Raw genomic sequence first — 12822 nt, forward strand, 5'->3', positions numbered from 1 at the left:
TTTAAATGCTTCTTTAGTTGTTGGCTATTTCTCATGTGATGAAGGATCTGTACAGGTGAAAAGTTCTGCAGACAAAACCTATTTCCTCTAATCACTTTCCTGCATCTTCAAACACAGCTCTGTACTTCCACAACAACAAACAACAATCATCTAGAGAGACCCAAGCTTGCAATAGTTGGCCCATGGGAAGATGTTTATCACAATATGGAATTCTCTTTGGTCCAAAAAAAGTAAGAAATATGAAAAAGAAGCCATGCTGCTTTTTCCCCTCGTCAACTGTAAGTATTGAAAAAAAAACGACACCATTTCCACCATGGCAGGGGGTCTTTCCTGGCTTCAAACTCCTTCCCCTTTGTCTTTCCCGCTTTCCTTTACACCTTCGCCTCCTCCTCATCCTCCCCGGCCCCCATTCTCCCCTTCACTCCCAGAAGAGATTAAACACAAGCAGCGACAGAACACAGTCTGCCTGCGAAAAGCGCAGTTATAAATAGCCCTGGATTAATAATGCTCTGGGGGGAGTGGAGGGGAGCGAGGGGGGATGTGGTGCACTCTGCGCTTTTAAAAGTGCGCAAATCTATTTTAGGACACAACATTGCCAGGCGGCTGTGCTTCTCTCTTTCTCTCTCTCGCCGTTCCCTCCCTCCCATCTCGAATCGGCATTACAGACGTCTGAGATGAATGTAGCATGTAGTTTCTTTGCAGAAACCAGAGGACCCTCATGAAAAGCATGTTGTTAGCCTCTCAATAATGTCATAAAAGCTCTTCCCAAGGACTCCAAGAAAGAACAACCCATAGATGTGAGCCGATGTGCTGTGATCTAAACCAGCACCTAACCAGAAAATAATCTGACAATGAGTTACACAATGTAGCTGAAGCACTGAAATATTTTTAAGGATAAATTTCCATCGAAAAACAGTGTTTAAGTTGACATCTAACCGCTATATCCTCAGGGACGATATCCCTCATGGCAGCAACAACCTAACGCTCTCCTCTCCTCTCTCCCGAAGGGCTTTCCTTTTGTTTTCAGAGCTCAGTTGAAAGAGAAACTTACAGCTGACACAATTTGCTGACACCATTTCCTGCTTTCATTCCAGCCAGGGGAGCTTTATTTTAGCAGTTAGTCCAAAGCCCTGTTGTGCAGAGACAAAGAGAGACGTCGACAAAGAGGAATAGACATAGAGAAAGAAAAGGGTTGGTGTGACAAGAAAAAAAAAAAAACCTCAGAAATGTAAAACAAAAAAGTATTATAAATATATATATATATATATAGGTCTTTGTCTGTGTGTGTGTACAAAAGTATTGGGACACCTGACCATTAAACCAGGGACATTGCATTCTAAATACAGACATTAATATAGACTTGGTCCTCGCTTTGCCACTATAACAGCTTCCACTCTTCTGTGAAGGCTTTCCACAAGATTTTGCAGTGTTTTTTAGGGAATTTTTGCCCATTCAACCAGTAGAGCATTTGTGAAGACAGGCAATAATGTTGGACTAGACAGCCTGGCTCGCAATCTAGCTTCCATCGTAAAGGTGTTTGATGGGGGCTCTGTGTGGGCTAGTCAAGTTCTCACACACCAAACTCATCCAACCATGGACCTTGCTTTGTGGGGCACTGCATGCTGGAATAGAAAGGGGCCTTCCTCAAACTGTTCCCACAAAGTTGGAAGCATAGCTTTGTTCAAAATGCTTTTGTATGCTAAAGCATTAAGATTTGTCTTGAATGGACGTAAGAGGCCAAGTTCGAAAACAGCCCTGGCCCATACCACAGTTATTTTGATAGTAAAGACTTGTTCTTCAATGCCACATGATCCTTTAGAGATCTAATTGCTGCTCAAGAAACATTTCTTAATAATATCAATGTTGAAAATAAATTGTGTTTCTTAATATTTATATGGAAAACGCTAAACATTTTATTCAGGATTCAGAAAATTCTTAAGATAAATTCTAAGATGTTAGTAGGAATGTTACAAAGAATCTTAAAAAAAATAACTTACTAAACTTTTTTAGACAAATGATATATAATCGTTACCCGGCAAAAATGTTATATTATAATATACTATGTGTTTTTTATATATATATTTTTAATAATAATATATATATTTTTTTTGTTTATGTACATTCAAACACACAAACGCACAAGAGAGCTATAAAAAGGACACTAAGTGAGCAAGAGAAGCTAAGGACGCTGAGGTAGGACCTCAAGGACAGTCATTAATAAATGTGCCTGCACTTCCCTCTGTTCTGCAGAAGCATCTCTGTTGGTAAGCTTTGGGACACAGCAGTGAATCATGGGATGTGTTTCCCCAGCACAGAAACAAACTAGGGGCTTATAAGGGCAGGTCTGTAATATATTAAAAAGATTCCATACACACACCCACAGCAAGAACAAGATAAATTTGTACTATAAATATTAAGGAGCCAGATTCACAAAACATTAAGAATAAAATTCTTCTTAACTGCTTATTTTCTAACTTAAGAAAAACAATATAAGACCATTTTGTATTCGCAAAAGCTTTTCTTATGAATGTTTGGTAACTTCTTTAGTTTAGGGTCCAATTCTCACTATAAACTAGTTGCTTATTAGCATGCATATTACTAGGATATTGGCTGTACATTGATTATAACATTAACATTTATTAGTTTTATGTACATTTGCTCACCTGTCTACTAAAGCACATGCAAGAACGGCATCTCTGTAAAATCGAACGGCATCTTGAAAACGCCATTTCTCCTCTCGTCCCAAAGTCTGCTTGCTATAGTCCATAATGTTTGACCGAAACAAGAGGGTGCCGCTATAGACATTACATAGTTGTCTACGTCTGTTGCCATAGTTACCGGGAAGTTCAAGCGGAAACCAGGGATAACGCAGTTATTACGTCATTGACAGGCGACAAGTGACGGGAACTATTTAAAATTGTGAATTTCTCTGTATTTACAAATTCTTGGAAACATTTAGGATAACGTAAGTACACAATTGAACGAAATATATAACACTGTGCAAGTGGTTTTTGGATATTTTAATACAAAAATATTACATATTGTACCTTTAATAAGCAGTAATTAGGAGTTTATTAAAGCAAAAGTTGTAGTTAATAGTTTGTTAGAAAGAATTGGACCCTAATCTAAAGTGTGACCACATGTTCTTCTCTTTTTTTTCTTAAGATTGTTCTTAAAACATTTAAGTATTCATATTCCTGAAAAGAATGTTCTTAAAAACAATAACTTCTTAAAGTTAGGATAACCCAAAACCGGTCTTAAATCACCAAAGGTAAGGTGTTTAATGAATTGACATGAGCATATTACTAGTACCAGAAATGTGGACAAGTGAAACCGATCGATCATTAACAGTGCACTAGAGTGGACGCGCAGGCTACAGATGGATTCACACTTGAAAGAGCGCAAGAAAGATGGAGTACAAATGAATGGGAAACACTGCTGCATCTTAAGACAGACTCTTTTAAAATAACTATTTTAACTTGACAACATGCATTAAAATCACAGCGCAAAGTGATAAACTCCTGTCAAGCCAAGCGCTTTTGATAACCACGGTAATCTGCAGGCAGTGCAAAAAGACGGCCTTTGAGGAGTGTTCAGGAACACCTGCCTTTGAATCAAAAAACACCAAAGCCTATCATTTTCTTCTTAAGAATTGTTTAAGATTTGCACTTACAAACTTCTTAGAATTTATCTCAATAATTTTCTTAACCTCTTAAGAAGCTTTTCGTATATCTGGCCCCTAGACAGAATGAGGGGAGGAAAAAAAAAGAAAGAAAGACATTTTTTTTAGGAGCCCATGGTGGTTTGCCTTCAAATAAAAGCTGTCAGTGGAAACCACACGGCAATGAGCAAATAATTGCTGTAAGAAAAAGTTGCAATCAATCAATTAGGACTTTAGTGCAAGGGGTGACGTTTTCAGAACCAACAGGGCTGATTACTTTTCCCTTAAATGTACTTCATTTTTATAAATAGTTTGTGGTTTCATATTGATTTTACTGCTTTTTTGACTGAAACGAGTTCTTGCCTCCCTGGAGGAACCATTTATTATTTGAGTTCTTTGGGCGCGTTCTACCATCCCCCTGTTTTAAAGTCTATTTTGCAGAGAGCCCGGTTTACGTCATGGTTATTTTCTTTAGCAACGGTACACCAGCTATGCTTCAGAGAAACGAGCGGGAGAGATGGAAAGGCAGAGAGAGAGAGAGAGAGAAAAAAGCATGAATATTGCTTTCCAGAAATAGCACACACAGCGACGTGCGGTAGGCTGCCCTGTCAAATCGGTTCTGCATCCTCTCCTTGTTAACGGCACATAGATGAACGAGCACAAGAGAACTAGGGGAGAGAGAGAGAATCAAATGGACTCGGTCAAATCCAGCCAATGGTTTGCGACACTGAGACCAAAACTAGAGGAAAAGAATAGGCGAAGGAAAGCTGGGTGATATTTGCATCCTTTGGAAGGGCTTCTTGGCAGCTTAAACTTGGGGTTTGAAGCTGGTAAGGGAGAGTTACAAATAGCCAGTGTGATTTATGGGCCCCAGGAACCTCCGATGCCTTGGCAGGCCTAAAGGAGGGGTAGGCTCCCCTCGCCCTGGGAAAACAAGAAACCAGCAGTTCCTTGGTGGAAGCCCAAAAAAAAAGACTGCTGTAAAAAAAGGGAAAGAGAGGGCTTGTGCACCACATGATGTTAGTTCATAATGTCTCTTGATCCATATGACATGCGGACGATGACGTCAATTAAAGTGGGTAATGACACTGCTGGAAGTCAACAGCATTTATCGGCTAATGCATGTCGATTTGTTCACGTCACGCTTGCTGAGCAGAGCCATTTTTGATTTTAGCGAGAACTTTTTATTTTTATTGTTGGCCTTTTAATTATTTATAGGACAGTTGAGCTGAGAGAAGACGGCATATTATGGGAATAGTCGGGCTAATGTTATTGGGATATGTTGCCAGTTTGAGCACATGCACCAACCGCTAGGCTCAATTTGTATTCCTGTTGCTTTGTGCGTGGTAGATTACGTATAAGGTTTTCACAACTACTTGCATGATGATCATTAAAATTCTATACTAAAAACATAAAAAGTGTAATAACAAAAATAAAACCAAATGTTTTAAATCCTAAGCATGATTTTATGCTAACAATATCGCAGGCCTTGTCTACACTAATAGGTTTTCGTTTGAAAACTCATTTTTTTCTCTCTGTTTTGGCCTTCAGTCCACAATGGTTTCTATCAACAAAGATGGAGCTTTTTGAAAACGCTGTTTTTGCATTGTAGTGTGGACTGTGAAAACGGAGGTAATCGAAAACTGTATATTCTCTTCACTTTCACACTGTTGCTAAAAATATGTTTCTTTGTACACTCTTCAGATCACAGTCCTGCAAAGATGACAGAAAATGTACTATCATTTGCAGTCCAGTGGCCAAACATGAGAGCAGTTGCGTTTTAGACCAAACATATAATGGTGAGTGAGTGCAACCTGGACGCATCAGTTGGTAAACAAAATGATCCTGCTAGAAGAATAGCATGATAACTTCATTATGTCAGTTCCGTCTGTATCATCTCAGTGAGTGTTTATGCTTTTCGCATGCGCAATAAGATTAATTTGGCATTTTCCGACGTTTCAGTGTGGATGTGAAACTTTTGAAAAACACCTGAAAATGTGTATGAATGTAGATGTAGCAGATGCATTATTTAATGCAAATGAAAATGAGCATGCACAATGAAATATAGAAGGCTAGATATAGGTCAGTCAGTATTCAATATTTAATTGTGCATGCTCATCTTTCAACAATTAGATAACCTTTGTCATCTAACACTTAAAGTTGATACTTAAAAAGTATAATATTTAAACTTTAGCAAATCTCTAAACTAATATCAATTTGGTATACAGCACATTATGATGTTGTGATGCACAAGTTTACTTTTAGCATCTATAATGATTGATTTTAGCCTGCAGTCTTCCATTTTCTATTTATTTTTGACAAAATATTGAATTTTAATATCATCTGCCTTGTACCTGCATTGGTATCGGTGGTGGCAGAACCAGTACCGATAACAGCTGAATCCATTGCCATTTGTAGGCATCAAATGGCATCACTAAACTTGAGCCACCAACTCCAATTCCCATCACCCCCCTCCTTCCCCATCAGCCCCCAAACAGTGTCCCATTCAACAGCAAAACCTCTACCAATCATAGCGTGAGCTGCGTATGCCCAACCACCATTCCTTAGGGCTCTGGTTCAAATGGTACAACCTTTCATGAGCAGGAAAAAAAGCAGAGAAGAAGATGAAGCCACATGCAAAGCATAAACATTCAGACGATGAAATGTCATCGCTAAGTAGCAGGCTGAGTGCCGGCCACTGTTTACAGGTTCTATAAATGCACCAGCATTGACGTCAAACGCTTGCATGAGAGGAATGTTGTTTTCTGGGTAAACTTCAATGTGTGGTGCGGAATTCATCTCACACCACTTTTTAGAAAGAAGCAGAGAGGGGGTAGCAGGGTGTATTCCAGCAGAATAAAAAAAAAAGATCCCCCTCCCTCAAAAAAGACATAAAATATATTTCAATGTGGTGGTGTTATGGTTTTTCAAGTTAGTATTGATTCATTTTTAAATACTAATAGCAGTACATTCACTGCACCATTACTATTCTGCAAAGCATTCGGGTGGGATGGGGGAAAAGCTCCTCCAGAAGTAGAACCTTTAGAAATGATCATTTAATTATGACCATTTATATTAAGATTATTAATTATTAACATTATTAATATTCAGACTAAACAGCAGAGAAACAGGTGGGTGGCCCACAAAAGGGACCATCCTTGACAAAATGCCACCAACAGTAGTTTCATTTCTCTGGCCTGAACTGCCTCTGTTGGGTACAAAAATGCACTCCAAACATCCCAAATACCCAACACTTGATCCCAAATCCCAAACACTTGATTCTTGATTCTAAATGAACGAATTTCATTTGGTTGACCGGCAATTGGGAAAGTCAGAGAGGGAACTAGATCTTTGCTTTGAATATCAGCCTCTACTCTACAGATCTCCTGAGGGGTTTGGATGGCATGTGTCAAAGAAAGGTTTTTCTTTTTCTTATGAAACCATTTCCAGTAAAGGATATTAAAATATATCACGAATTTACAGTCATGGGTCATTTGGCTAGAGAAACAAAATGGATTTTATCTATGTTTGAGCATTTTTTTATCTCCTAGTATGCATGTTTAAGCAACCATGCTTGCTGCTATTTCTTATTAAGACCAGAAGGGAAATGAAGATGAGCAGAACATACACTCTAAGAAGAAATGGTTCTATTTAGAACCAGAAATGGTTCCATCCCCCGCTTCATTTATGGAACTCTATATACCATTTTGTTTGGTAAAAGATTCTATTGGCCAAGTATGGAACCCCATGGTTCTATATAGAACCCAGAGGAACCGAGTGTCTAGAACCTTTTAGGGGTTCCAAATACGTAGCACTGATAGAACCTTTTAAGGTTCTATATACAACCTTTTCTTCTAAGAGCAGTTTTCTAAACCATTGTTTTCTATGAATGTGCACTCATCACCACCACTATTAAGCCACTATTAATCCATTGTCTGTGCCCTGGTAGAGTTTCAGGTTGAAAACCTACCTATCTAAACCTATTTCAGGCCACTCATATCATTTCCCAATAAATTCAAACTGTCACGTTCAGTTTAGTTCATGGTTTTTCTGTGTTTTCATCTGTCATGTTTCTTTGTTCAGTTTCCCGCCACTCATTCGCCTCCTTACCATCATTATTAGCTCATGTGCGTCAGCTGTGTTTACCAATTATCCTACTCACGTTGTTCCTTCTCCTTCACTCCTTGTCCGGTCACAGTAATCCCTATTGTGTTAATGTGAGTTTCCCTGTCTATTACCTGATTCTTGAGTTTTGCTATTAAAGTGTTTGGATAAAAAATGAGTCTTCAGCCTGTTCCTGACTACACCACACCATTACACAAACAAAACCTTAAAAAACAAAGGAACATTCATAATATATTTCATTACAAATGTGCCTTTTAGTGATTTGACAGCTTAAAAAACACCTAGGCTACATTTGTCCAGTTTGCGGCTGTAATGTGTCTTAATTAAGTTATTTGAAATCTCATCATCTGTTGACTTTTATTCTTGTTTAATGTGCACCCCCTTAAAGGGACTGTTCACCCAAAAAATAAAATTCTGTCTTCATTTACTCTCCCCAACTGGTCATAGGATTATGCGCAAATTATAAAATGATGACAAAAAGGCCAAATCAAATTTATATTGGATGTAAACCGATGTGGCTCTTTTGACTTATAGTAAATGCAATCACCCTAGGAACAACAAGAAATGAAGTGCAAACTTGTTGTAAAAAGACATCTGTATCTGACACAATAACCAGGACACAACCTCAAAGAAAAGGCCTCACCCCTCACCAACTTATGCATATCGTTGTCTGCAATACTATCTTGCATCCAGAAATATCAGTGAGTGCCATAATAAGTCTATACTATTCTAAAACCCAATAATAGTAGATAATAAAATGAGACGAGTGAGATATTATTAGCTCATCATGTGTAGGATACAAACAGAACATCTTGGAGTGTATACTATGTCCTCAATCTGAACTGAATGTTCAGTGTCAAAACTACTAGTGAAGAACATTTTAGCGTTCATTATTTTCCATGTGTAGTATCTTTTTGTTAAACCTAAAATAAACTTCACCCGTCAACACCATGTAAAAAGCATCCAACTTTCCCTTAATGATTATGTGATGCATTTTGTAGTCCACCACAGATTGTAATTTTTTGCATCATCCTCCCATTGTGGTAGACGGGGGTACTTTTGTAAACCCGTGAAAAGAACACCCACACGGAAACAACATCGATAACTGCAGCACGAATTCAAGAGCAACAGATAAACAACTGATCGTTTGAATCATCCGCAGAATCAACGTCTGAATCACTGATTGACTGACTCATGTTTGTTTCATTTAGATCATCTGTCAACCACGACACCAAGTGCACAGCAGTTTGAGAATAGACCTCAAAGTAGGTGTTGAAAGGTTATAGAGGGTGGAGCTAATGCATTCCCAAAGCTCCAGTTGTCATTCAAAACATGAGGGTGAGTGAGACCATAGGGCTGTAAACAGGCGGGCTGCTTATTATAGCACAGGGCATCACTGGGGAGACAGTTGACTGGCCATCGTTGAAACGATACAACTAAATTTAGAGGAGCTCTTAATTTTGGTGACTATAAAAAAGCACACTTGCAATGCCAATGAAAGTTTAAGACAAAGAAAATCTGAAGTTCACCTTTCTCTTGGGCTTACAAAATCAAAATTTTCCCTATTTATTTTAATGCAAATTGCTTGACTTTCTTGAGCATTACTCATCCCAAAATAACAAAAAACTTTTTCTGAAAGGATTTTTCTTGCTGTCTGACATCACCTGTCTCTCTTACTTTTTGGCTACTCCCTAAAACCACAGTTAAATTCTTTTGCATTAATGAAAGAATCAGTAAGAATGTGTTAATGAACTACATAATAGTACATCCATTACTACATTACTACATAATAGTAATATAAAATGAGTTTTCCAGCAAAGTGTCTTCATTTTACAGTACACAAAATGTATGCAGTAATCCCTATTACAGTAGTAAAACATTTGTGGTGATGAAACACAGTACTTCGATTATTACTGTAAAAACGTTTACAGTAGTTTTTAAAGTTACTGTGATTACATTTACATAGCATCCTTTAAAATGAACTACAGCAACTTACTAGCTAATTGCTGCCAACAAGTTACTGTAAATTTCACAGTAATCTTTTTATTGTGTACATTAAAACTGCACTGTAAAAAAATTTTTTTCATGATTTGTAAATCAACATTTTTTTCTTTTGTCAAATCAACTTAGATAATTTATGTAGTTCAGATAACATAATATTTTGAGTTTCTGGTGATTAAATTATTCTACTTCATTGTATTAACTCGATTTTTCCATTTCAATGAACTTTAAATTTTAAGGCAACCATGTTAATTTTTTTTTTAAGTTAAACCAACAATATTTTTTACAGTGTGTATAATTCTCAGCGTGTTGCAAAAACACATGAAAAACATTACTAAAAATACAAATTGATCATTCTTTTATGGTGTAGGCAGTGAAAAATGTTATTAGTGAAAGTAAAAAAAGTAAAAATCTGTTTTACTGGTCCAACTGATAAGCCACCAGAAAACTAAAATCTATGGATAAAAATAAATGCTTACTAGCCAAGAAATATAATAGATTACCAAAGTCCTACGGGTTGCTCCCATTGTACTTTGTGTTTCACATTGACTACCACTCACATAACCATTTATTGGCAAAATTTTCCGGTGCCAAATGACAGCATGGCCTTGCATGACAATTCCAGTCTGTTTGGCTAAATCCATTAGCTATTTCTCACATATAACTCAGATGGCACTTGTATACCCAATACGCCACCCATATACGCTACCGTTAATGTAGCATTGTTTGCATGTCCCATTACTACTTATAAAATATATTGATATTGCTTCTTTGTTATTTAGGAGGTTTGCCAGAGATCTTTATATGTGGGTTATCCCATGGAAATAATTATATAATATCTAAAACATAAAGAGTGTAGGTGGTGAACCGAGAGGACGGGGGCATGTCAAAGTCATGCCATTGATTTCTATATCAGCACCCCATTCAATATATTATGTAATGTTTCAGCTTCAGTGTTGACAGTTTCTGTCTCTGATTTCAAAGATACTATTCTTTGCCTTTGTTTGAAGTGATTGACACAATACTAACTACTATTATGGTCTACATTTCTGCAACGCAGATTAAACAGACCCCAGAACAAAGCTATTTCCAATATCTGAATTCTTTCCAATCAAACCCGTTTAATCTTAGCAGGGGTTTTCTTTATCACAAAGTCAACCGTTTAAAGTTGCATTTAAATGATTTTCTCTTTATTCTCTCTGTTTTACGGTCACATGTTTTCAGTCAGATAAAAGCTCGGACAGGCAGCTATACCAGTCGGTCATCAAATCTGCAATCCATCTAATCCATAATGATTCAGCAGGATGTTGCAAGGCTTTTTCCATTACATAACACAGGTATAATTAATTAAAAACCTCCTCAGGGAGTATCGACTTATAATGATTCGATCCCAGTTCAGCAAGTTTAGAAGATCAGCTCAGCTTATCCGGTAAATTCGTTATAGCTTGCAAAATCTGCAAAGAAATGTTCCAACACTGCTGAGGGAACTCATTTGGCCCCAATCATAAAGTACTTAAAGGTGCACCAACTATTTTTTGACCGACGTCAGAACATTTCTTTGTAGAGTCTGCAAATTTGAAAGCGTCTGCTGAAACAAAACACATGATCGCACATGTCAGACACCTCCCGGTTGAACATTTTACAGAATGTCTTGCAGCTATTCCACTTTTAAACAAACTACCGGTAAGTAACCAGTGGAGGATGCACACAATTGCACAGACAGATGTGTAGACCCGTACAATAATTGTGCGCTATTGTTGCATAATCAGAACATAATCTGTACATGATGTGTTACAGCATATGCGGATGAGTGTCAGGTTCCCTTAAGGAAAATGAGACATGTCAGCACTCTATTCTACACTAGTGTTGAAGAGTAAACAATTATGACACATGCTAAAAGACCTAGCATGTTTTATTAAAGGAGAAGGTTCGACATTTTTTTGTCTAGTCCTAGTCAAAACGCTCCTAAAGGAATTGTATTGGATTTTACTCACACTTTGGAACAAAGGCACACTGGGAATTTTCTTTGAGGAGTCCAACAAAACACAAAACAAAATATATTTAGAAAATAATGTCGGTTAATAATAGTTAATGCTTTAATGGTACATCAACTAACAACAGACAAAATTTTTACAGAATGTATCTTGGTTAATGTGTTAATTCATGAACGACTATTGTTATGTTTTTTATCAATTATTTGTTAATTCATAATTTAATTTTCATAATTTATACAGCTTCAAAAGTTTAAAATGCATTCGTACACTAACATTCAAATATTCAGGGTCAGTAAGATTTTTTTTAAAAGAAATGAATACTTAAATCACACAATACAGTACACTATATCATAAAGTTTCATTTGTTAACATTAGTTAGCTATATTAGTTACCATGACTGTCACTTACACTAACATGAACATTTTAAACTAACATTAACAAAGTTAATTAGTTATTGCTCATTGTTAGTTCATGTCAATGTTAACAAATAAGACATTGTAAAGTGTCACCGATTTTTTTTTCCGAAGTTATATGACGAAGACAAAGGGAACATAATTCAAATATACCAAAGTATGAATATAAAGGTTCCACTCCCTAACTCTGTACAATAATGAAAAATGTGAAATAGTTATTTAAATGGAAAAAATCTTTTGCCCTAAATCAACAGAGAAATGATATAATAAATTGCAAACGTATACAAAGGGATCCCTTCTACAAATAGAGGTGACTGGATCTAAAATAATGGCGTATATCTATTTGAACAGGTGACAGATAAACAGTGCGAGTGCGAGGCAAAAGAAGCGCCTGCACACCCACACACTGTTATATAGTCATTCCTCTGTGTTGATTCAAGCACAGGTGAGAGATGGCCAAACCTCGCAAAGCTCTGACGGGAATGTTGACGTCACTTCTGACAAGGACGAGAGACAAGTTCGCTCTGCCAATATAAGGCTAAGAGCCTCTCGAACTCTGGGAAGCAAAATTATATTATTTTAAAATCTGACAAAAAAAAAAAAATAATAATTGCTTCAAGTTCACAGT

The 12822-nt window shown here is 37.0% G+C and overlaps 1 protein-coding gene across 5 annotated transcripts in view; it reads right to left on the reverse strand.

Moving 5' to 3' along the window:
- Positions 1 to 12822, reverse strand: part of hdac5 (histone deacetylase 5) — a 78705-nt gene that overhangs the window by 39114 nt on the left and 26769 nt on the right. The window lies entirely within an intron of this gene.

The sequence above is a fragment of the Pimephales promelas genome, chromosome 3 (genome assembly GCF_988280905.1).
Source record: "Pimephales promelas chromosome 3, fPimPro1.hap1.1, whole genome shotgun sequence".
NCBI lineage: Eukaryota > Metazoa > Chordata > Actinopteri > Cypriniformes > Leuciscidae > Pimephales > Pimephales promelas.